Raw genomic sequence first — 22,712 nt, forward strand, 5'->3', positions numbered from 1 at the left:
ATCAATGTAGAAAAATGGGTAAAAATGGGTTGAAGCCAACAAGTTTTTTTTATGTTCCCATGCGATTTCTGGCTTAACCTTACATTTTATAGACCTATTCCCAAAGAATGAATTACAGAATACTACATGGGCAATAAGATGGCAGTGTATGATTTTTCGATATATCCACTGCATCCACCTAAAATTGATGCTGACATTTTGAAGCCGGAATTTCGGGGTTTTTTGAATTATTTTTAATAATCCGGACGCGCAAGAAAATAATATTCCAAACTCATAACACGATTATAGAACTCATGATTTTACGTCGTTTGGTGCATATCTCATGAGTGTGCTCCTTACAGCATCCTAGTAATTGGAGTCGAAAAGCCAAAATTTCATGCGTGCATTTTTTACAAAACATATTTTTTGCGTGTAAAATTTACAACTGTCATTCAATTCCCTTTGAAACCCGCGTGAATTTAGTTTTTTTACGCGACGGATCTAATGAGACCTTCGGCGATCGAATCTATCCCCTAAAACCGCGGATAAAGATACCTTTAAAATACGAAAATCGGCAAAAATGCATTTTGACAAATCGGCGTATTAAACCGCGAATTTCTTTAACATTTTTACATAAATGGAATCCTTTATACGCGATTATAATATTTGCGAAAACGCGTGTCATAAGTTACAGAGATTCGCGAGTAATATGGGTTTTTTTTACCAAAAATAGAATGTGGAGGCACATCCGCGGTTCTTGAAGAATATATTTGAAATATGTGTATATAGACGTATTTTTGATGGGTGCTACTGAAACCGAAAATCGTATGCAAATTGCGCGATTTTTACCCACTTTAAGGTTTTTTGCATTGTGTGATGCAACTGGCGGCACATTTTGACCGCTGAGTGAAACATCGAAATATGCATAAATATTGAAAGAGATTAATTCGCTGTATCCAAAAAGGGATGCGCATCAACTGATTTTAACTAATTCGCGAATAATATGCTTTTTAATTTCCACATTTGTTGAATGAATGTAATTTCAATATTACTCTTAATTTCCTATCCTTATATAAGTTATCACAGTAAGCAAATAAGCTTTCACGATGGTAAACCATATTTCTTGATGAAGTTTTAGCAGTACACATTAATTATTGTATGGGATTCTAGCGAAATAGTTGGAGAACTCCCAAATATTTTTTTCTAATATTTCGAATCAAACCAAAAAATATATTTGCAACAATATTTTCCAACAATAAGTTTTTCTCTTTTGTTGTTGCTATAATATGCAATTTATGTACCGAATCTCTATAAATTTGGTATCGTATTTTCGCATTGTCTAGATTCCGCATATATTTTTTAATTTTTTTTATGGTTTGTACTTACTCTGGGACAGGATAGTTTGGATTTACTTCAATTTTTTTTATTATTTGTTGATTTTCCTCGAAAATAATAATAAATTTAATAACTATTTAAACATCTACGAATAGATATGGAATGCTGTTAACGATTTATGCATACATTTTCTCGTAGCAACAAATAAGATATTTTTTAATATTTTTTCTTTATATGAGAATAAAAACCGCTATAACTTTTGCGCGCATCGACCAATTTTGTGAACGCGAACAGATTTGAAACCAGAATTTTTTTCTTAACCTCTATGCCACAAATTGTAGATGTGCTCGCGAAATTTTTTTTTTAAATTATTTCAAATGGAATTGCAAAGAATTTTTGATTTTTGCCATATACCCTCGTTAGCATAAATGCTGAGGGTATAAAAATTGCGTTCCAGTTGGGACACCCTACATATATACTGCATAGAGTCGCAAATGATTGATATGTATTATTGTATTTTTAGAGAATGAACAACATCACTGCAGAAATTGCTAGTTAGCGTTATATTATCTTTTATTGCTACATTACAACCTTACACGAAGTGTGAAGAAATGAGCCGGTGTACACAATGTATTTCAGCACCTATTAACAAAGACGATTTAACATCATAAAAACATAAAAAAGTTGTGCGAATTCCAATATTCAAAACTATTATTGAGTAACTCAAAGTATATCCATGCCAAAATAAATGTTGGGATTGATTTCTCATATTTAAAGTCGTTTGACTTAGCTCCTTTTTAAAATCGGCATATTGTCCCAGATTTTAATACGTTACATTTTCGAACAGTGCGTTCTGTGTCCATAGCTTTCGTTGTTATCTCTACATTCGTGTGGTTTCCCCATAATACTATGTCAGTTCATATACATGCATACATCTGTATATATACACATTAGGGTAATAACTTTTTTGCAACCGTATCGTATCCCTGTATCATATTTTGATGAGTTTTTTCCTAAGATTAGATAAAATCTTGAGCATAAGGTGAATCGATAAAAAACTAATTTTCTGTTATATATCTGCTTGACTTTATGACGCAGAAAATCAAACTGGTTTGTGCGTCGTAATCTTTTTCAATACTTAGGAAGAATAAACGTTATTTTGGTCATTAAAATGCAAAAGTTCATTCATTCTTGCTGCAGGAAATCCTTTTTGGAGAAAAAAGTCAAAAAGTCATAACTCGAATACACATACGTGTGTGAAAAAAAAAAAAATTCTTTCCAAGAAATTGGAGCTACTGCTTAGTTTGTTGTAGTATTCAATCCATACATTCATATTTCGACAAATATGTAGGTGTTAGTATACTTATTTCTGAGATAGGATTGCATTTGATTCCGTATTAGTTATTCACTTGCGAGATTTTTTTATTACTCGCACTGGAATATAAGTGCAGTGTATGACGTTCTATACTTCGTCTAAAGGAATATAAAATCGTAAAAGAAAATGCTCTTTAACAACAAAAACAAAACTGAAGCCACAACATAGTCTGGTGAAATAAATTTGTGGTTTTTAATTGCATAACTTGATAACGACTGAACTCTGAACCCTCTGAAGAATAATAATAAGCTAATTCTTAGTTTTAATGATTGTGTTGTTGTTTAATGTGAACTCGTAGATGCCTTTATTTTGTGGAAATGTTACTATTTGTATATTTAGTAAATAAATTAAATTAGTAAATTAATTGATGTTTATGAATTTGTCATGAATAAAGTCGGCGGTCAAAATTATCAGACTGTCTGGTTTTATTTAAAAGTGACGAAACATGTCAGTATTCAAGAGAAGACTATTTATTCACATTCCTTTTGAGAAGATACCAGAAGAAGTCTACAATATATTTAATCTTCGTATTTTTTTGTACCCTCAGCCTTTAGGCTATGAAGGGTATATACACTTTCATACGGGCAAAATGTGCCTCATCGAAATAATGGTTTTAGACCCCAAGTATGTTTGGACGAAATGTGTTTCAGACAATTTGGAGACGATTGAGCAATGTCCGTCCGTCTGTCTGTCTGGCTGGCTGGAGCGCACGATAACTCTCGAAGGGATGAAACGATTCGGTTCAAATTTTGGCTTTCGTAATATTTTGTCCAAGCTTAGTTTAAGTTCGAAGGTGGGTTATATCAGTCCATTCCTTCAGGGAGCTACCCACAAAAGTTCGAAAATGTTCGGAAAATTTGTACGTGCGATAACTCTTGAAGGAAGTAACCGATTCGGTCCATAATTTGCAACTCGTGAAATGTCTACCAGACTTAGATGAGGTTCCAATATGGACACAATCGGTCCACTTCTTCGGGTACCTCCCACACAAAATTTCGGAAAAGTTCAGTTTAGGACCTGCTCTCGAATCGCTTTGATTTTTGTTTTAGCAACTTGTATTCACTGCCCTCCATACGACGGTACAAGTTTCATCAGGGGCAAGTCCATACTTCCTGAGGAAGTAGCCTGAAAGTTGCACAAAACCCCTATGACACCGTGTGAGGTGGTTGGAGCGCAAGATAACTCTCGAACGGATCTGCCGATTGGGTCCAAACTTTGGCCTTAGTAATATTTTGTCCAAACATAGTTTAAGTTCGAAGATAAGCCATATCGGTCCACTCCTTCAGGCACCTCCCTCACAAAATTTCAAAAATGTTCGAAAAAATTCTTCGTACGGTTAATTTTGAAGGGAGTGGCCGAATTGGTCTATACTTTACAAATCCTAATATATCTACCAGATATAGATTAGGTCCAAATATGGACTATATTTGTCCACTTCATCCAGTACCTCCCAAACAAAATTTCGGATAAGTTCACTTTAAGACCTGCTATCGAATCACATTGATTTTTGTTGAAGCAACTTGCGTTCGCTGCCTCAATTACGATGGTAAACTTTCTTCAGGGGCAAATCCACACTTCTTGAGCAAACAGCCTGAAGGTTGTGGACAGCCCTTATGGCACCATATGGTAAATGTCGATCCAATCCTTTAAGTATTTCCTTCGCAAAACTCTTGCTCTTTAATCCTAATCAACATTTTTGTCGTTTCATACGCCCAAAATTTTTAAAACCCTCTAAATACATAAGATTGATACTTTTTTACTTGTTCTTACTTACTCTTACATTGTTGGCCCAGGCCCGGATGAGATAGTTGGAAGGTTTAGGAGATTGGTTGATAACCCCACATTTAAAAATTTATACCTTCAGAAAATATAAACAATTGAAAACAAGTAAGAAAGGCATTAAGTTCGGCCGGGCCGAACTTGTTATAACTTCCACCACGAGTTGTATTGAAGCCAAATGTAGCAATTACTTTCCTTTCGTTTATAAAGAAGACTACATATTAAATTTCAGCAATTTCGATAACACAATATGGCTAACCTTCAAAATACCGAAATTCGAGAGATACCGTTTTATGGGGGCTATATCAAAACGTCTATCTATACCAAAAAATTTCTGGTGGCAATTTTATTTCGGTAAGATAATGAGGCAAAAACCTAAAAAATACCGAAAATCAAGAGGAATGCTTCTATGGAGATATAGGAAGACGTGGAACTATACTGATAATTCTCTTCCGAAATATTTTATAACCCCATGGAAGACTAAATAACAAATTTCAGTCATTTCGGTGGGATATTGACGTCACAACCTTCAGAATTACGAAAGTTGGGAGGTGCCGTCCTGTCGGGGCTATATTGAAACGTCGACCTATACCGGCGGATTTCAGTAGGAAAGGTTTTCACTTCTAACGTAGACTAAATACCTATGGGGTTTATATCAAAACGTGGACCGACTAAATACCAAATTTTAGCAATTTCGACAAAACAATGTGGCTAACCATCCAAATACCGAATTTTAGGAGGTACCGCTCTATGGGGGTTATATCAAAACGTCAATCTATACCAACAAATTTCTGGTTGAAAGTTTTTAGACTCAAAGAAGACTAAATAAGAAATTTCCGATATTTCGGTAAGATAATGTGGCTAAAACCTAAAAAATACCGAAAATCGAGAGGAACTCTTCTATGGAGATATAGGAAGAAGTGGACCTATACTGATAATTCTCTTCTGAAATGTTTTATAACCCCATGAAAGACTAAATAACCAATTTCAGTCATTTCGGTGGGATATTGACGTCACAACCTTCAGAATTACGAAAGTTGGGAGGTGCCGTCTTGTGGGGGCTATATCGAAACGTCGACCGGATTTCAGTCGGAAAGGTTTTAACTTCCAACGCAGGCGTATTTCCAAATTTCAGCGCAACCTTCAAAATATCGAAAATTGGGAGTTACCGTTCTATGGGGGCAATATGAAGGCGTGGACCTTTACCTACTAATTTCAGGTGGAAAGTTTTGTACTCCCAACGATGACTAAATACCAAATTTAAGCCATTTCGATGGATTATTGTGACCTTAACCTTCAAAATACCGAAAATTGGGAGGCACCTATCTATGGGGGCAATATGAAGGCGTGGACCTATACCAAATTTCAGGTGGAAAGTTTTATACCACCAGCAAAGACTAAATACCAAATTTTAGCCATTTCGGTGTAATATGGAGGCCACAACTTTCAAAATACCGAAAATCGGGAGGTGCCTTTCTATGGGGGCTATATGAAGGCGTGGACTTATACCGACAAAATCTGGGGAGAATATTTTATACCCCCAACGAAGACTACATACCAAATTTCAGTCATTTCCTTGTGGTAATGAAGCTAAAACCTTAAAAATACCGAAAATCAGGTGGTACAGTTCTATGGGGGCTATATCAAAACGTGGACCTATATAGCCCTATAGGGGACTTTAATGCGCATCATGAGATGTGGAATTCGGACCTCGGAAACTATCAGAGAGGTACATCGCTCGCTAAGCAGATTGACAGCTCTACGTTTTGCACGGTCAATGAGGACGCCCCTACCAGAATTAGAGGAGAGTGGCACAGTTCGCCGGACATAACCATCGTGTCACCTGGCCTGACAAATGACGTTACCTGGCAACCCGTCATTTCCCTTTGATCAAACCATCTCCCCATAATTGTCTCCATGCCGCCGCACATTCGTCAATCATAAGAATGATGATTGGACGGGTTTCAGAGAGTTCACCAATCACCGCTTCAGAGAACTGCCCAATCCTTCTGATGTTCGGGTAGCGGAAAGGACGTTCCGAGACATCATCACTGCGAATACCCGAAGTAAGACCAAACTTTCCAAACTTAGCAAATGAGCATGATTAGCTTCGCCGAACCAACCCCAATGACCCCAGATTCAGGGAGCTGACACTGGAAGTTAACAGACTGGTAGGCGAGCATAAGCGGAACAAGTGGCTAAATCATTGGAGCCGGTATAGGTGAATTGTGGGCAACGGTTAAGTCACTCTCGAACCCTGGAAGAAGGGAAGATAGGACCTCAGTCACGTTTGGCGACGTTACGTTGACTGACCCGAAGAGGTGCGCAAGTTACTTTAATCGACAGTTTGTCGAGCACCCCGAGAGTGACAGGGCGAAGAGAAGATTATTACGTCGCATCAGATCTCTTCCTGCCGAGGAGGAACCACCACAGTTTACAATGGATGATGTTGCCAATGCCATCTGGAACGCTAAATCATCCAAAGCGTTGGGCCCTGATGAAATATACTTGGTAATGCTGAAGCAGCTGGATGAGCCGGGAGTGGAGTATCCCACTACGGAAGCCCGGCAAGGATGCCAGCAAAAGTGAATCGTACAGGCCGATTTTGCTTTTGTCGCCCGTAGCAAAGACCCTTGAGGCCTTAGTCCTCCCCAATATCAGAAATAGCTATCAAGTTGCCGATCTTCAGCATGGATTCCGTAAGCAGCACAGCAAGACAACTGTGCTGCACGCCATTACCACACATATTTGTCAAGGACTCAACCAGAGACGACCGTGCAATAGAACAGTGATGGTGGCGCTTGACTTATCAAAAACCTTTTATATAGTCAGGCACTCCACGCTGTTTGAGGACATTGAGCAGACAACCCTCCGGCCAAGCTTGAAACGTTGGATTGTCATTTACATGTGTGGACGCCAGTCGTACGTGGAATTCAGGAACAAGAAGTCCAAACCCCGTAGAGTGACACAGGGAGTTCCCCAAGGTGGGGTGATATCTCCGTAACTGTTTAACCTCTACCTCTTCTGTATTCCGATCGTAACGTATGCGGATGATTGCACGATCCTGGCGTCGAGTACCTATCCTGATGACATCTGTGAGAGACGGAACAACTATTTAATCGATCTTACCACCTTTTTCCAATCGAGAAATATGAAGACTTCCGCCACAAAATCAACAGCCTGTTCACCACATGGACAGCGCAGTTTGGAAGAGAATTGAATGTCGTGGTCGACGGTAGAAGAATTCCGACCACAAACTGCCCCAAAATCTTAGGGGTTACATTCGACATTACTTTCACGTCGTGCGCGCACGCCACTGCTATCTGCAACAAACTGAAAAGTAGGAACAAGGTCCTCAAGTCCCTAGCCGGCAGCACTTGGGGTGCAGATAAAGAAACCATGTTGACCACATATAACGCGATAGGTCGGTCTGTGGTAAGCTATGCGAGAGATTACTTACTTTGCTTACTTACTTAGCTGGCCCATTACAGAACATTTGTTCCATAGACCGAACTAAAGAAAGATCTCCAATTCTCTCTGTTTCGTGCTTCGCTTTTTGGAATACCGCGCCTTGTCATCTCATCATCCACGTGTTTGCGCCATCTATTCTTTGGCCTGTCAATTCTGCGTGCACCGCCATGTGGCTCGAATTTATACGCCTTTTTAGCGGGTTCATCATCGCTCATTCTTATTATATGGCCTAGCCAACGCAAACGCTGCATCTCGATACGTTTAACTATATTGATGTCGTTGTATAGCAGATACAGCTCGTGATTCATACGACGTCGATATTCACCGTCAACGCAGATCGGTCCGTAGATCTTTCGAAGAATTTTTCTCTCAAACACGCCAAGCACTGCCTTATCTGCTTGCGCAACTACCCAGGCTTCGGAACCATACATCAGCACGGTAGTATCAGTGTTTTGTAAAGCGTTATTTTTGTTTGACGAGTTGTGGCTTTGTTTTTAAAGTGCTTACTTAAGCTAAAGTAGCATCTGTTGACCAATACAATTCTTCGTTTTATTTCACAACTGATGTCGTTTGTTGTGTTTACGGCGGTGCCGAGGTATACAAAGTATTTTACTACCTCAAAATTATAGGAACCAACTTCAACAGTTGGTCCGATTTCAATGGACGCATTGCGCGTCGACACCATCAGCTTGGTCTTCTCGCCGTTTACCGCCAGACCCACGTTAGCAGATTCCGCTTCGACCTTCATAAAGGCATCGGTTACTTCTTTTACTGATCGTCCCATGATGTCTATATCATCAGCATAAGCAAGTAACATGTGGCTATTGGTGTGGATTGTGGCACTTCTTTTGACATTTTGCCTCTCGTATAACCTTTTCTAGCAGGATGTTGAAAAGGTCACACGAAAGGCTGTCTCCTTGCCTGAAACCTCTTCTTGCCAGGTCTAAAGCCGCATTGGTATGGTCCAATTATTTCGTTGACCTATGGGCTTTAGTCGCTCGCACAATATCCCTGACACTATCTTGTATGCGATAGGGAGAAGACTTATGCCCCTATAGTTGGAGCATAAAGTCTTATCTCCTTTCTTATGGACGGGACACAGGATGTTCAGGTTCCAATCGTCGGGTACGCGTTCTCCCTGACAGATGGAGCTAACTAGCTGATGAATATACCTTAACAGCGGGTCGCCTCCGGTTTTAAACAGCTCGGCTGGTAGGCCATCAGCTCCTGCTGCCTTATTATTCTTCAGCCGGTTTATTGCTGTCTTTACCTTATCTTGGCCGGGCGGTATACATTCAATACCATCTTCTTGGATAGGATCTGTGGTATCTTCGTCGACTTCGCTATTATTGGATACCAACAGTTTGGAAAAATGCTCTTTCCATATCCTTAGTACACTATCTGTATCAGTTACCAGATTACCTTGCTGGTCTCTACAGGAGGATGTGCCAGTTCCAAAGCCATCAGTTTGATGTTTCACTCTTTGGTAGAATTTTCGGACTTCATTCTGTCTCCTGTACATCTCGATTTGTTCACACTCCCGCTTTTTCATCTCTCTCTTTTTCCTACGGAAAAGACGTTTCTCCTCTCTCCTTTTCTCCCGATACCTCTCTCGTGCGCTAAGCATTGCTACTGATTTTAAAGTAGCCCTATATGCCGCATTTTTCTCTTCGGTAGCAGCACGACACTCCTGGTCATACTTGGATTCCTTGGTGGGAGTCTCTGGTATCCAAGTACTGATTTTGCGGCTGTTTGCATGGAGTGGACAATGTTTTGCCATTGTCCTGATATGTTATCGGGACGAGGAGTGCTTTGATTAAGCAGTTGGGCCAGTTGAGTGGAATATGCTGTGGCTATCTATTGTGATTGCAGCTTACCGATGTCAAACTTCCGTGTTGTGTCTGTTCGCACTTTGTTTGCTACGTTTAATCTGATACGTACCTTTAACGCAACAAGGTAGTGGTCCGAGTTTATGTTTGCACCTCGGAACGATCGTACATCCAACACGCTTGATGCATGTCTTTCATCTATCACAACGTGATCAATTTGATTTCATGTTCTTTAATCTGGCGACAGCCAGGTGCCCTTATAAATATCGAGATGCTTAAATCTGGTACTGCTAACTACTATGTTTCTTGCAGCTGCACAGTATATCAGCCTTATACCATTGTCAGATGTTTCACTGCGGAGACTGAATTTCCCGACTGTTGGGCCAAAGATATTCTCCTTACCAATTTTGGCATTAAAATCGCCTAGTAAAATTTTAATGTCATGGGCGGGGCAACCGCCCTAAGTTTCTTCTAAGCGCTCGTAAAATATATGCTTGGTCTGTTCGTCCTTGTCTTCAGTAGGAGCATGAGCGCAAATAAAGCTGACCAAACTCATGCTTTGTGTCATGGCAGCTATAATACAGTGCGTCACCTTTAGGTGTTGTTGTGACGCCTTTCCCGTTCCATCGTATTTCCTGTATGGCAGTAATGTCGGCCTTGTACTTTTCAAGTATATCTGCCAATGCGTAAACTGCACCTTCTCTATAAAGAGTGCGAACGTTCCAATTGCAGATTCGCAGATCATGGTCCTTAAAACGTTTGCGGGGGTCGTCAACTTTTGAGGGATTTGCTTTTCTTTTCTTTCGTTTTTTCATAGTAGGCTGTTTTTCTAGGGGAGGGTTACTAACCCGACGCCCAAACCCAAGGTTTTAACGTTCTTATGGGTGAACGCGCGGCACATGTTAGCTTACTACCTTTAACGGGTGTTAAAGGCAGGTCAGTGTCCACTTGAGATGAAAGAGGGACCAAGATAAATCCTGTGCTTTGCCATGTTAAAGCCGGTCAGGACCGTTGCTTGGTATCTTCCATCCCCTACGTCACCCGGTCCCCGAGATTATGTGATACGAATTGGATAAAGATTCAAATTTGCCAGAATGCCGGCCTGAGAACAGCAACAGGGTGCCTCCTCAAATCTTCAGTGGACCATCTACATGAGGAGGCAAAGATTCTTCCAGTAAAGCAACACAATGAGATGCTTTCGTTGCAGTACCTGCTTGGATGTCACCGTGTGAGCTATCCCAATCACCATCTTGTGGGTAGGTCCCACACATTCAGGTGTTACGCTGGAGAAACGTAAGAAGTAAATTTGGAAGCCACGAAAGCTTCTCCCGGTCCTAAAATGGTCGTAAGCCGCGATATTGCTTAACATGCACTTGTTTACCTTATATGACAGGTTATTATCTAGTAAAAGTCCATTATTAATGATTTAAATGTACAAAATTATATGTTTTTGTTATTACTCGGTAATCCGGACCCCACCGAAATATGTGGTGTCCGGATGATCGAGATTATACTGTATAAGGTTTTCGAGTCAAATGTGAAAAAATAGGGGTTAGGAGTTCCAATCAAAAATTTTTTTTTTTTTTTTTTTTGGGTCAGTCTAATGGGGAGTTATGTTTCCACCTAAGATGCAAGTGGGACTAAAGTGAAACCTGTTATTTGCCATATTAAAGCTGTTCAAGATGAATGGTTCTTTGGATTTCATTCCGTACGCACACAACTAAGTAAATGTTTCGAAATCCATTAAGACATGCTATTGTGCAACGTCAAAGCTTTTTGCTTCTTATTTCTATGACACCCAATGACAGCAATCCAATTTACACCTGGCATTCATCTTAGTCATCATAAGATGAGTGTACTTTAAAATTCCGCGAAAAATCCATTGCTAAGTGATACAATTTCAAGTTAAAAATAAAACACTATTCCATTTCCACAGAAAGTATGACATAAAGGCTCTTAAAATGGAAAGTAAGAAAACTATGCTAAAACTAAAAGAAGTAACCAACAAAAAGTTTTTTTGTTTTTTTTTTTGTTGCAATGCATTTACAGCATGCAGTAACATTTGAATGAAAAATGAAGGTAGTCAGCATAAATGAATTTCACTTAAGACACACACCTACATACATACGCCTGCATACAAACAACCACTGCTTTCTCTGCATGTGTAACAATGCTAGGTATTCAACTTGGCCATGTAGGAAACATGATGCATACCACTAACCATCTATCCTGGGCCACCGTCTTCATTTACATTTACTGTACAGTACTTAGTTGCCATTGAATGTTAGAGAGTCTTGCATTCATGCATTCTTCTTCTGTCTTCACAATGCTATTTTCCTCCACAAATGCACTCTTTGATATTTGTATGTATGTTCTAGCTAAACAGCACTAATAGAATGGCGTAAAAGAATAGCTTTTCCTTTTTCTTCTTTTTTTCCTTCTTTTTCGAAGACTACAAAGGCAAATGTTATGCCACGAAGAAATGTTACATTGCAAACAGGTGAGAAAATGTTACAGCATAACAAATGATTTGCTTTAGCAAATGTAAAATGCATTGCAAGAAAGTTGAGTGAAGCGCGCACACACACACAACAACCCACCCACCCGTAGAAAACATTTGACAATGAGTATGAAAATTGCTACGATTTTATAATAAATAAGTGTTTTAAAAGTTGAAAGCATCCTGCATACAGGAGCATAAATAATGTATTCTCAACACAAAATGAAAAAAGCAAAAGAAAACGGAAAGAAAAATCTGTAGAAAGAAAATGTTCGGGTTTTTTTTTTCTATTTCCTACAGTTTAGCATTGAACGTAAAATATCTCTTGGGAAATTTGTTTCGCTTAAAATAGAAAAATGGAAATAAATTGAAAAGTGAATTTGTTCAGACCAACAAAGCAAAACGGAATATAAAGTGCATGCAAATAGCATTCAAAACTGTTAAAATATGGCTGTTATAACAATAAAGTGTGCCTTCTTTATGGAAATTGACAATTATAATACTGTTTAAATTTTGAGAAATATTAAAAAAAATTACAGAAAGTGTTTCCTTATGTATATTTCAAATCTAAGCTCGGTTATAACACCTGAATTATTAAATAAAAAAGCAAAGCCCCCAGTCCATGACTATATAAAACAAGTAAAAAAGTATCAGTCAGCTTTGCCGACAGAGATATACCCTCAGCCTGTGTATATTGAAACAATTTTTTTTAAGGAAGTAGATCTCCAGCCACTGCATATGGTGCCATAGGGGGTTTTTACACCATTCGGGCTGTTTGCTCAAGAAGTATGGACTTGCCCCTGAAAAAAACTTTTACCATCGTAATTGAGGCAGTGAATGCAAGTTGCTTAAAAAAAATCAAAGTGATTGGAGAGCAGGCCTTAAAGTGAACTTATCCGAAATTTTGTGTGGGAGGCACCGGATGGAGTGGACAAATATAGTCCATATTTGAACCTAATCTATATCTGGTAGATATATTAGGATGTGTGAAGTATGGAAGTATGAAGTTCGGTCACTGCCTTCAAGAGTTACCGTACGAACAATTTTTCGGAACATTTTTGAACTTTTGTAGGGGAGGTACCTGAAGGAGTGGACCGATAGGACTTATCTTCTAACTTAAACTATGTTTGGATAAAATATTACTAAGGTCAAATTTTGGACCAAATCGGCTGATCCGTTCGAGAGTTATCTTGCGCTCCAACCACCTCACACGGTGTCATAGGGGTGTTTTGCAACTTTCAGGCTATTTTCTCAGGAAGTATGAATTTGCCCCTGATGAAACTTGTAGCGTCGTATAGGGGGCGGTGATTACAAGTTGTTAAAACAAAAATCAAAGCGATTCGAGATTAGGTCATAAACTGAACTTATCCGAAATTTTGTGTGGGAGGTACCTGAAGGAGTGGACCGATTGAGTCCATATTGAAACCTCATCTAAGTCTGGTAACCATTTCACGATTTGCAAAGTATGGACCAAATCGGTTACTTCCTTCAAGAGTTATCGTACGTACAAATTTTCCGAAAATTTGCGAAATTTTTGTGGGGGAGGTACCGGAAGGAGTGGACCGATATAACCCAAATATGGACAAAATATTACGAAAGCCAAATTTTGGACCGAATCGGTTGATCCGTTCGAGAGTTATAGTGCGCTCCAACCAGCCAGACAGACAGACGGACGGACATTGCTCAATCAGCTGCAAATTGTCTGAAACACATTTCGTCCAAACATACTTGGTGTCTAAAACCATTATTTCGATGAGGCACATTTTGCCCGTATGAAAGTGTATATACCCTCGTTAGCATAAATGCTGAGGGTATAAAAACAATTAAAAAAGTATCAGTCAACTTTGCCGACAGAGATATACCCTCAGCCTATGTGAATTGAAACGTTCATCTACGACCAGATCGAATGTATTTAGGGTATTTTCAAAATTTTGTGGCCCTTTTGGACATTTGAACTTGCCGAAAAAATGTGGAATAGGATTATAGTTCAAAAGTGTTGCGGAGAAGGTACTTGAAGGAATGGACAGGGATAGTCCATTATGGAAGTGCATATTTTTGTGAGAGTCATAGGGTATTTTCAAAATTTTGTGGCCCTTTTGGACATTTGAACTTGCCGAACAAATGTGGAATAGGATTATAGTTCAAAAGTGTTGCGGAGGAGGTACTTGAAGGAATGGACAGGGATAGTCCATTATGGAAGTGCATATTTTTGTGAGAGTCATATCTTTTCGACAGATATCGCGCCCACTAGTCATTTCAGTGGGTTATCGTATAACATTTGGAACAGTATGCCAGGAACTATGGACTTGTCCACGGAAAACATAATATCGCAGTAAACAGGACCACAACGAACAGCATCGCTATACATTTCCATAGGATCTTCGAACAGACCCTAAACCGCACCTAGACACAAATGTTGAACTTTTGAGGGGGAGGTACCCTAAGTAGAGGACCGATATGGGCCATTTTAGTAGTTAAACTAAATTTGGACAAAAAATTGGTTGCCCCGTTCAAGAGATTCGTGCATACGATTTTAGTGACATTTTTTAGATATTGGGGGAAGTACCGGAAGTCGTGGACCAGTATTGCCCATCTGTTCGTTGTGATCCTGCTTACATCGATATTATGTTTTCCGTGGACAAGTCCATACTTCCTGGCATACTGCTAACTTTTGGAGCAGCATCGCTATACATTTCAATAGGATCTTCGAAAAGACCCTAAACCGCACCTAGACACAAACGTTGAACTTTTGAGGGGGAGGTACCCTAAGTAGAGGACCGATATGGGTCATTTTAGTAGTTAAACTAAATTTGGACAAAAAATTAGGAGATCCAAAGTTTGCACCAAATTGGTTGCCCCGTTCAAGAGATTCGTGCATACGATTTTAGTGACATTTTTTAGATATTGAGGGGAAGTACCGGAAGTCGTGGACCGGTATTGCCCTTCTTCGAACTGAAACTAAGTTTGGACAAAATATGACAAAGGCCAAATTTTGGACCAACTCGGTTAATCAGTTCGAGAGTTATAGTGCTCTCCAGCCACTACAATTGGTGTCATATGGGTATTTACATCTTTCGGACTCTTTCCTTAAGAAGTATGGACTTGCCCCTGAAAAACTTTTACTGTTGTAATTGAGACAGCGAATGCAAGTTGCTTTAACAAAAATCCAAGTGATTCGAGATCAGGTCTAAAAGTGAACTTATCTGAAATTTTATGTAGGAGGTACCCGGAGGTGAGGAAAAATGTACTCCATATTCGAACCTGATCTATATCTGATAGATATATAAGGATGTGTAAAATATGGACCAAATCCATCACCCCCTTCAAGAGTTATCGTGCGCAAAATTTTTCCGAATATTTTTGTACTTTTGTGGGGGAGGTACTTGAAGTAGTCTACTGATATGGCTTATCTTCGAACTTAAACTAAGTTTGAACAAAATATTACGAATGCCAAGTTTTGGGGCGGATACGTTCGAGAGTTATCTTGCGCTCCAAATAATACACACGGTGTCATAGGGGTTTTTGCACCTTTCTGGCTATATTCTCAGGAAGAATGACTTACCCCCGATGAAACTTGTACCGTCGTATGAGGGACAGTGAATACAAGTCGTTACAACAATAATCAAAGCGGGTTGAGAGCAGGTGCTAAAGTGAACTTTTCCGAAATTTTGTGTGGGAGGCAACCGAAGGAGTGGACCGATTGAGTCTATATTGGAACCTCATCTAAGTCTGATAGAAATTTCACGATGTGCAAAGTATGTACCAAATTGGTTACTCCCTCCAAGATTTATCGTGTGCACAAATTTTCCAAACATTTTCGAACTTTTGTGTGGGGGGTACCGGAAGGAGTGGACCGATATAACCGATTTTCGAACTTAAACTAAGTTTAGACAAAATATTACGAAATCAAAAATTTGGACCGAATCGGTTGATCCGTTCGAGAGATATTGTGCGCTGCAGCCAGCCACACAGACAGACGGATGGACATGGCCAAATCAACTCCAAATTGTCTGAAACGGATTTCGTCCAAACATACTTGGGGTCTAAAACCATTATTTCGATGAGGCAAATTTTGCCCTATGAAAGTGTATAAACCCTCGTTAGCATAAATGCTTAGGGTATAAAAATATTGACCAAGGCTACGTCTCAGACGGTCTATCCGTTGAGTCAAATTTTCAATGATTCGTTTAAGCTCTTAGACTGGTAACTGGCTAATGGCACGTCTGATGTTTTCACCCAAGACCGGAATCGAAGCGGCGGATACAATTTTGACTTTACATATTCTCAAAGGAAAAAGTATAACGGAGTGATATGGGACGATTTTGTGATAAAATTGTGATGAAATTTAAAGTGTCTGACGGAATTTGGTCTAGAAAACATTATTGAGACATCATATTGAAATCGGTTCAGATTTGGATACATCGTTCATAAATTTTCTCTGTCGAAGTTAATTGTTTTCTCATTTTAGTTGGTTGATACCGAACTTCCTTGAGAACATAGTTTAAATATTTTTCTTTTGACAAATTGGCCGAAACAGAGGCGGAGTGAATCAAGAGCTTGGTAATGTTGTCGTGTTCATAGGAGACTTCCGAAACAAGTTTTCTTCCTTTACTATAATCCTCATTAGGGCCCCCTCTATTCTTTGTATCATTACCTTGTTCTAGCGTAAATACTGTGTCGCTAGCTAATCATAAGCTTTAAAATTGTAATACACGATTTTTTTTACCTCCAATTTTTGTATCCATTTTTGGTTAAGGCGTGCACAAATGTTAGAAACGTGTTTTTTAACTCCCGTCACGAAGTTGTCTTTGACACCTTGATTAAATTTCGCAGAAATCAAGTCTATAACGTGTTTAGGTTTTAGCTGATTTTCCAACCAAAAATTAAAAATATCCAAGTTTTTAAGTTTTACGAAATCTGGAAATTGATAATTTTTTTATTCGCAAGTATACGCAAAATTTCTTTTCAAAATCTGTTAGCCGGCATTGTCACCTTTCACCAGATACATATTTTTAAGAGAATACACCCCGATACCGAAAGTTCTACTCCAAAGAACACATGGACGATACCACATACTACATCAAAAAACATCACTTACTGTCACAACAAATTATTGACCACATCTAATATTACATTTTCATTTTTAATAAAAATCTTAATTTACGTAGCATTACCCGTATTTTCCATTTTTAAAAAATATATAATATCAACAGATCAGGTATTGGCGCCACAATACTTAAATTATTTAATTACGACGGAATGTCAGAAATAAACAGAATGAAAATTATGACATCTTTGGCAGCTTGGCATGTCGCCGGGGGCCGTTGCCAGATTGTAATTTTTTGGGTTTAGAGGTTTGAAAGTGTTAAGAATATAATTCTGATTTAAAAAATGACTTTTTGCCTCAAAACCTGCCATTGGCCCCATCGTGCACTGGCTCGAAACACTCCCCACATAAGGCGAATTTTCGTAATAAAGTTGAATGATTTGTAAACCTTGTAGAGGCGTAAGCTTTTCCATGATAAAATTTTGAACGCTCTTCAAAAGCTGTTGAAAAAAGTTCCCCTTGTTGGATCACCCTTTTTTTTCAAGTATAAAGAGTGCGAACATTCCAAGAGCATATTCGCAAATCATGGCCCTTAAAAAGTTACAATAGCAACGGCTAACCCACGTCTTTAACGTTCTTATGGGAGAACGCACGCACGTATTAGCTCGGTAACTTTGACGGTTATTAAAGGCAGCTCGCCAGGTGACACCACGAGAAGGCTTGAGATAAGTCCTGGGGTTTGCTTGTTAAACCAAGCCAGGTTCGTTATATTTCATGGTATATTTCATCACTTACGTCAACCAATATTTCCCTTTTTAAATAAATCTTAAAATTCTTAATATTATTTTCTTAAAGTCAAAATTGCAATTCTATGTCTGACTAGATATTTATAGTACATTAGCTTCTCTTCACATTATTTTTATTTCACCAAATAGCAATCCCTACAGACATTTGAAAATACATGTGTGAGTTACGTGAACAAATGGCTACTGCCTGCATGTCAGACTGATGCTACTCTTTTAAACAGTTTTTAATGCGAACCGAAAAAACAAAACAAACAACACATTTTTCAACAGCTGAGTCTGATTTAAAAGCTTTCTTTCACATTGGTTTGGTTTGTCGGTAGACCGCAGTTGTTAATATTTTTTGTTCAAATCGTTGGCACCGTTGTTGGCTTTCTTCCATTTGCCAAAATACCATTCAACATTTTGAACATTTAGACAGTTTCTTACAGACAGATGCGAGTAGGTACTCAAAATATTTGCCAAAAAAGTAATTTAATGAGGGCGTGATGCCCATTGTAAAAATAATGCACAAAAATACTTATTTAGGAAAGTGTTAGAAAATGGTAATAAAACTAAACAGCTGATAAAAAGTCAACGGTCTTGATTTGCTTCAAGATGCCAAAAGTTAGTACTTGTAGTATTGCATCGTTCATCCTAAGAGGAACTGAACGTGGTTTAATCCTGGTGGAGCAATTTATGAGTTCTTACAGTCGTCGTTTGTGATATGTAGGGGTATCCTTTAATCAGTAATAATATGTAGCATACGATAGTGGTAGACAACTTTCAAATGGTATTCTTAAACTTCGACTAGTGAATAGATCCCTGGGACTTTTTTCATTTTCAACCTCAAATTGTATAGGCAGAATACCTTTATGTGTGTAGAATACCATAGACAAACGACATTTACGAGGTCTTTCATAGGCTGAAATCCTTCTAGAGAAGTTCTTATAGAAGGGAACTTTAATAGGCAGAAGACCTTTAAAATGTCTCCTATACACAGAATACCTCGAAAAGGTAATCTTTAGAGACAATAGCTTTAAGAGGCCTTATTCAGACATAATACCTTTAAGAGAAATTCTTTAGACAGGCAAATTTAATAAGGAGAAGACGTTCAAGAGATTTTCTATAGGCCGAAGATCTTTAAGAGGTCTTTTTTAGACAAAACAGGGAATAAATATTGCGCTTATTGGATAAGTATTTCCTCAAGCATTCATAGATACCCATTTGGTAGTAATTGGTTTAGTAGAACCAATGAATGGTGAAGATATCTGTTACAAAATTGCGGATTTTTCGGCTGAATTCTCAACCACATTTATTTTGATCATTCTGTTTTAGCTTAATTATTCTATATACTGGAAGTGTTAAACGGGGAAAATTGTGACCGACAAAAGGTTATCCTCCTACAAATTAGAGATCCCCTAACGGGGGTTCAGACGAATGCGTGCCTATCAGTGTTCCATTTTTTTAGTTTGGTTACCAAATATTGGAACTTGGGCGTCTGAATGTGGTATGTACATAGTTGTCAATTTACTGGTACTGGAGGGCTATACAATAATTTATGTATGGAACCAAATAAATCGAATTAAAATAAAACAAAAACATAAATGCCTAACGATAACAACACTCCCGCAACGCCCGTAGACAATGATTCCGAAATACAACAGGACGGTCAGCCTACGATTGACCGAACTGTAGTTCGGTGGGGCGGCCCGCGATATCCATTGCTGAAGTTGTTAAAGACAGTCTTGCTGAGCAAAGCAGGCAAGTTTGAAAAGAAACATCCTCACTTATCCAGGAGAAATCCTGATTTCAATAAGCTTTCGCTTATCCTGATGACTGACGAGGCCAAGCTGAGCTCAATGCAACATCGGCTCCTATGGCCCATAAAGGCCGAACAACGAGCGATGGTGGCTTGACTTAGTGTCCCGCGAACTATTCACCTCTCTGGACTTCAACGCTCTCTTTAAAGCTATGTTCTGCCATTGCACATACCCTCAAAGTTGAGAAGTTGAAGGCGAAAGATAACACATCGAAGAACACGGTGTAGAGAAGTAGGACACCGTACAGAGAGTAAGGTCACGGTGGAGAGAGTTAGGAGGAACCACACTCAAAGCCAAGAGACCCAACCCAAGCCAGAACTCCAAGCCTTCTGTCTGCTACCAAAATAATGAGAGCAAGAAAACCACCACAGCCAAGACAGCCTCCCAAGCTAACTCCTCAGAGGTAGCGGCGCTAACAAATAGGCCGGAGGTACCAGATAAACATCGCGTAGCCGCCATCGATAGATAGTGCCGACTAGCAAGTGTCAATGTGAAGGAGATCACCTTTAGTAGGGTTTTGTCAGTATGAGAGCCACCACCCCCTGTGGACCCAGCAGGGGTACGGTATTATCCATTACACAGAATCCCAATATCCAAACTAGTAGGAGAATGGAGATTTTGTCACCAAGGTGCCAGTTGACACCCAAGGGCAGGAGTATTCAAGGAAGTCCTGACCCACCAAGCCAAGATGAGGAGAGGCTCGTTAGGGAGATAAACTAAGGTGGTTCCTCAACACTAATCAACTGGATTGACGGAATCCTTAACGCATGAAAGTCAACTCAAAAATCGATGAGAGTTCCATTCGGAAGTCTGTCACCAGGGGCACGCTACAAGGTAGCATTCTACGCCATTGGTGTTCGCTTCCTTACGGTAGCGTAAAAACAAAGCAAACATATTCTCTCTTTATTTCTGATTTGCCATTGCTTAGCATTGGGGAGAGTGTCCTACAACTACTAACACACCAACTATTTTGAGCACCCCTGTTCTACGCCAATGTTGTCGCTCCTGGTGATAAGTGAAATACATAGGGATTTTGATAAGCTACGAATAAATGATAAGCAGGAAGTTCCCACAAATACTGTCCACATCCAAGAATTACATTGGAATGAGTTGGGAACTGAGACCCAAGAACATCCATTGGATTTTCAGACAACATAAAAAGGGACATACATATTTTGACCGGTGATTATATGAGTGGATAACCAAGCTCTCAAATCCATCGTTACCTTGTATTGGGTCCGTCCTGGGTCCATGCATTATCGAAGGAAATGAAATAGCAGATAAAATGGTGCGTTGCGGATCGGAGTCAATAGTTGTGGAAGTCGACAACTCAATCATGCGACAGGTGGAACAAAGACATCGAGGTAAGACTAGCCAGATTTGGCACAATTACCCTAGATGTAGGGTATCCAAGCAATTTGACCAATCATTTCCAAGCGAAGAACTACATCTGTACTTTGCATAGAGAAATCTGACCTGAAACTAACAATGTGAAAAATCGCGGGTCACTTCAAAATAAGATCAATGTCAGGAAATGGGAAAGAGTTGAAACTGCTGACAACTGCAGCTTATGTGGAGATGAAGAAGAAACAAAGACAATCGAGAAATTATAAACTCGGTGTCCTATGCTCATGATCCGGAGACTGCGAATCATGAATGAACACAAGATCCAATCGCTGGCAACATTCTGCCAAACGAAGTCAACAAGTCTGCTTCTATTTACCAAGGCACAGTGGTGACACTTACATGGGAAGGTGTGACAAAAATACTTCTAAATAATATATCGAACTGAAATTTTTATGAATGAGTCATAGTGGCCTAAAAACACTCTAAGTAAAATATTGGGGTCCTAAGTCCAAAATTTCGCGTAGTTGCCATGTAATGAATTATTCTTGATTCAAATATTTTATTGTTACCAACACATTTTTCAACCGAATTTGCTGTTATCCGGTACAAAGAATTTTTAATGCATACTAAACCTCATTGCAAAAATTTGTCAGTATTGGTCCATAATTTGGTATACTCCCTATATGATTTATATATCGATTTATTTAGGCAGATGTCAACCAAATATTCTAAGCGAATATGTTCTTATAATGAACTAAGACTTCAGAACACCATCTTATAAAGAAATGTCATATCGGTCCACTTTTGACCACAGGCTCCATATAGGTTTACCATCCTTTTCTTGGTACTTTAAAAGATTTATCCACATTCTCAGTGCGGGGAAAATCTCTACTTTTTAGCGTGCTCCAACAATAGGGTGTCCCAAAAATAAAATAAGTTAGTTGTTAAAGTGAATACCCCCAAATCTTTTTTCTTTCGTGAGTTTTAATTACAGTTCTAAGTTACCATAACCCCAGAAATCGCTAATAGCACAAAAAACATTAAATTGAAACTAAATGTAAGAAAGAATAATTAAATTACTTAAAAACATTTCAAAAAATATAAATTCAGCAACTAAAAAATGGAGTTAAAGTTTTGAAATCTGCAGGCGCTAGGCTTCAATTTGGTTTTAGTGGCAATTCTTGCGAATTTTTGGAAAGTAACTTAAACTTTAGGGAAATCCATACATCTTTATTAAATATTTTCATTTTGACCGATATTAAAACCAAAATATATGACAACCCTTGCAATTTAGAGGAATTTTCATAACTAGAAAAATTAACAAAAGGTAATTTACTAAATGATTCAACTTAAGTTAAGGAGTAAATAATAGTTTTTTGTTTCATAAATTCATAAGAAATCATAAGAATATAACCATTTTTTCCATTTTTACATAGATCAATTTT

Source organism: Musca autumnalis, unplaced genomic scaffold (assembly GCF_047663935.1).
Source record: "Musca autumnalis isolate F117 unplaced genomic scaffold, ASM4766393v1 scaffold_3, whole genome shotgun sequence".
Taxonomy (NCBI): domain Eukaryota; kingdom Metazoa; phylum Arthropoda; class Insecta; order Diptera; family Muscidae; genus Musca; species Musca autumnalis.